Genomic DNA, 4,676 nt, shown 5'->3' with positions numbered 1-4,676 from the left:
TAACAGCATGGCTTTATTTCTTATATTTCGTCTTTATACTTTTCTACTGGATGGTTAAGACCAAGGTATAGCAGGACCTATGCAACAAGAGTTGTAGCTTTTTGGTCTGAGAAAGTCAGCGGATGTTTGTTTTTATATTAACCATTAGGATCCATAATATGAGTGGAGAGGGCTTGTCAGTTGATAAGCAAACTCCTTTACAAACTAATTTGCCTATGTAAATTTTTTTTTTTGGTGGTACCAGGGATTGAACTAAGGAACTTGCACTTGCCAGGCAAGCACTTGTTCCACCGAGCTATCTCCCTGACCCCCTAAAGTGCTGATTTCTGAGAGAAATAGATGAGTAAATTAAGCAAATTTATTTTAAAAATGTTTATTAAGTGACCTCTGTGCTGGAGGTGATAGACAGTTATAATGGTGACAGACAGGCTTCTAGCTCTGTGATGTTTATAAACTGGTGGCTGAGATTGATCTTAAGCTTATAGAAACAAAACTAGATAATCTAATTGAAATCCAATTGGATTAAAGAAGTTGAGTGTAAAATACAGTTCTTCAACATTTTGCTTTTAGGAACCCTTTAAAAGTTTAAATCATCAAAGATATCAAGTGTAGATTGCATCTATTGTTGTTTAATGGATTATAAATTAAAATTAGCATGGTAATTTAACAAAATAATGTCAGTGAGGGTTTACAGAAATAACCGTCTTTAAAATGAGAAATGAGATATTTTCCAATACAACAATAAAAGTGGGAAAAATGATGTTTTTTTTTTTTTTTTTTTACAAAATGTAAAAATGCCTTTCACTTCTATAAAAATAATTAAATCTCCTTTTAATGTTTGGCTAAATAGAACACTGCTGTGTTTTCATATCTGCTTCTGTATTAAATTGTCAACTTTTTTTGACATATAGGAAGAAAAATTAATTTCATTTAAAACAAGACAATAGGAAGGTAACAATGGTTGATACATATTATCTCTTTTTTATTTAAAAAGAGAGTGGACTAGTTTACTCACCTTTTCTGATAATTGTGGATATGTTCCTTGATACTGTAGCAGAACTCACTAAGTGATATCTTAAAAGTTAGTTTCAATGTAAAAGCTGAAGTTATAGCAATGAAATTTTATACTTAATATTTACTTACAGTATAAATGGATCTTTTACTCATGATTTTATAACAAACATGGAGCATTTAGAAAATACACATTGAATTATGCAAATCATTCAAATAAATGATGACATTCTGTTATACAGTTATCAAGCTATGTTTGTTGGTATCAGCATTAGTTTTAAGCTTACAAGGATAGAAATCTTTTTTTTTTTTCAAAATTTTATTGATAAACAGCAATGAGACAGTTTCAAATCAAATCGGAAGTACAGTTTCAACAAATAACACACTGCATATATTCTTCTTGGTGGTTAATTGCTGTACAAGATGCAGACTTGTGATCCTATTTACAAACACCATTAGAACAAATCATTCTGTTCATTAAGTGAATGCATCCATATATCTAAAGGATAGAAATCTTAAAGAACTTTGTTTTCACTTGACATCAACAGTTTCATCATTGGCAACAAATATATCAAATTTTTTTGAAGTGGGAGGTTCATTTTGTTCATTTTTGATAAAATTTCTACCAAATACCCAAATTTGAATAATAAGTTTTCTAGTTATTTTTGGAAAATGGAGTCCTATGAAAAAAGTGTCTAGGGTCCGGGGAGATGGCTCAGTGGAATAAGCGCTTCCCTGGCAAGCGCAAAGGCCTGAGTTCAATCCCCAGTTCTGAAAAAAAAAAAAAAAAAAAAAAAGTGTCTAGTTCAGTTCATATCTCATAATCACAGAGGTGATTTTTTGCGAGGCATACCTGCAAGTGCAGCAGAAATGCTTCATGCATGTATCACCACAGATTGTATGCATTTTTGTCATATAGAATATTAAACTGCATTGTCCAGGCTCAATATTTTTAATGAAATTAATTAAAGTTGGCCTAAAAATAAAACACTGTGATTAAAGAAAAAAAGTAAAACAACTAAATACATCTTGGTTTTATTATCTTGATCATTTTTCTAATATAACAATAGTCCCACCCCCCCCACCCCCCGAACCAGGGATTGAACTCAGGCCCTTGTGCTTGCCAAGTAAGCCATTCTTCTACTGAGCTATCTATTTCCCCGGCCCTATACCAACAGTTTTACCCATCCTCCTTTTCGCACCCTATGTGCAAATACCAATATAGTATAAGAAAAGAGATAATTTTCTTATGGAAGTTGTTTTAACTTTCTACACTACAGAATACTAGCAATAACAGTACCCAGGAGTAACAGTTCCTGCTTTGACAACTGCTGTGATAGACCTTAAGAGGGTGATTTGATTTAAATTATGGGAAACATTGAGGAAAACTTCTCTGAGAAACTGACTTTTAAGCCAAGCTAGCTAAATGTAGGCAACTGTACCATGTGCAAAGTAGGCATGTTTGTTAATGTCATCAAGAAACTGTAGGAAACCACTGTATAAAGGTTCATAATGGGGTGGAGTGGGAAGAGTAACACAAGAAGGTACCCATTCATGTGAAACTTTAAAAACTTATTTTATACATTTTAGATTTTATCTTATGACCAAGAAAAACTATGAAAGGCTTTAAAGAATGAAGGTGAAATGTAGTGACTTATTTTCAAAAAGATCACTTGACTGTTTAAGAAATTTTAAAATGAAACATTTAAGTTCTATATTGCTTAGTGTAAAATCTTTTCTTGAGTACTATTAAAACTAATGAAAAACCAAAAATTCAAGATTTATAATTACTCAGAATTCAGAAACTTGATTTTAATTCATATTTTTCAGAAGAGTTTACAGGAGAGAAAAAGAGAGCAACAAGAATCTTCTTTGGGGCCATATGGCATTTTACTGCAACGTAGTAACTATGTTCCAGTGGTTGGAATTAACATTAAGTGCACAACATAGGGCAGCTTATCTGTCAGGCATATAGATTCTACTGATCATAGTAGTTGCACACATGTGAATTCTTCAGCTTTTATATGTAAACTACATTTATTTCTAGGACAGTGATTGTGATCCCTCCCTATTATTTCACACCAGAGGCTCTTTTACTTTACATATATAGTAACAGTTATATGATAATATTAAGAAGTATTCCTGTAAAGACAAAGCGTACTGTAATTAGAGGGAAAATGGCATTGCTTCTAGTGCCTGTAGTACTCATACTCCTGTGGCCTTGGTGTTTATGGCTCTAACAATTTAGTAAAAAACAAAATTATATGAATAATTTTCTTTTGTTAGCATTTAGTTAAGTAAGAGACCTAACTTGAGATCATCAGTGGGTTAGTATGTCCCCCTTTTTCCTTTTTGGTGTTATCTGACTGTTTTGGGGTACTCAGATATCACTCTGGGGGGTGGTGGCAGTACTAAGATCTGAGCTCAGGGACCCACTGAGCTATATATATCCCTACCCTTTTTAAAATTAATTAATTTATTTTTTCAGGTCCTTAATTTTTATTTGTGCAGAACTTTTTTTTTTTTTTTTTTCGTGGTACTGGGGATTGAACTCAGGACCCTGCACTTGCCAGGCAAGCGCTTCTTGTACTGAGCTATCTCCCTGGCCCTTGTGCAAAACATTTTTTAAAATTTTATTTTTGCTCTTTGGTCTCGGCGGCACAAGTGAGATGACGAAGGGAACGTCATCCTTTGGAAAGTGTCGTAATAAGATGCACATGTTGTGCCGCCGCTGTGGCTCTAAGGCCTACCACCTTTAGAAGTCGACTTGTGGCAAATGTGGCTATCCCGCCAAGCGCAAAAGAAAGTATAACTGGAGTGCAAAGGCTAAAATGCGAAATACCACCGGAACCGGTCGAATGAGGCACCTAAAAATTGTATATCGCAGATTCAGGCATGGCTTCCGCGAAGGAACGACACCTAAACCCAAGAGAGCAGCAGTTGCAGCGTCTAGTTCATCTTGAGAATTGCAGCAATCACTCAAAATAAATGCTTTGGTTTTAAAAGATAAAAAAAAAAAAATAAAATAAAATAAAAATAAATTATTTTTGTTTTTTAAAGAGAGTACAAATTAGAATTAAAACAAAATATTACAAGTGATACAGAATTTCACTTAACAGAGTAACATGAATTTCGCAGTGTTTCTTATAATACGTAGTGTTGTCTTCCAACCAGTTATTCGAATTACCAGATAAGTGCCTGTAAATTTGGAAGAAGAAAGAAAAAAAGAAATGTGTAAGAAATTAAGAAGAGAAAAAAGTACAAACAGTTGAAAAAAGGAGATGAAACAAATTAAGCATTAACTGCTCCTTTCCATAGACCAGCAGAAATGCACAGTACTGTTGTCCAAACCATCTTGCTTACATACATAGATAAATCTCTTTCACTCACTCCCTCTCCTTATCTCAATTGAGTAACTCTTTCCTTTTGAATAAATTCATTTCCTTTTCCCAGTATGTATTGTACCCTTCAGACTCAATTTTTCTTTTTTTGTCTTTAAATTATTTTATTTATTTATTTTTTGTAATCCTTAGGATATATATTTTTTTCCATAATTTTATTGAGAAATACATAGCAATGAGACAGTTTCAAATCAAATTGGTAGGACAGTTCCAGTAATTAACACATTGCATACTGCCTTCCTAGTGGTTATTTGTTGTACAAGA

General features: G+C 33.2%; 1 protein-coding gene and 1 pseudogene across 1 annotated transcript in view; both read left to right on the top strand.

Annotated features, from left to right (window-relative positions):
* The window catches only part of Memo1 (mediator of cell motility 1), a 153,892-nt gene that overhangs the window by 91,420 nt on the left and 57,796 nt on the right, over positions 1–4,676 (top strand). The gene's annotated exons all lie outside the window — the stretch shown is intronic.
* LOC105741711 lies at positions 3,681–4,020 on the top strand (annotated as a pseudogene).

Source organism: Octodon degus, unplaced genomic scaffold (genome assembly GCF_000260255.1).
Source record: "Octodon degus isolate 3935 unplaced genomic scaffold, OctDeg1.0 scaffold00020, whole genome shotgun sequence".
In the NCBI taxonomy this organism is placed as follows: domain Eukaryota; kingdom Metazoa; phylum Chordata; class Mammalia; order Rodentia; family Octodontidae; genus Octodon; species Octodon degus.
The sequence above is the reverse complement of the archived record's forward strand: the minus strand, read 5'-3'. Positions and strand labels throughout refer to the sequence as shown.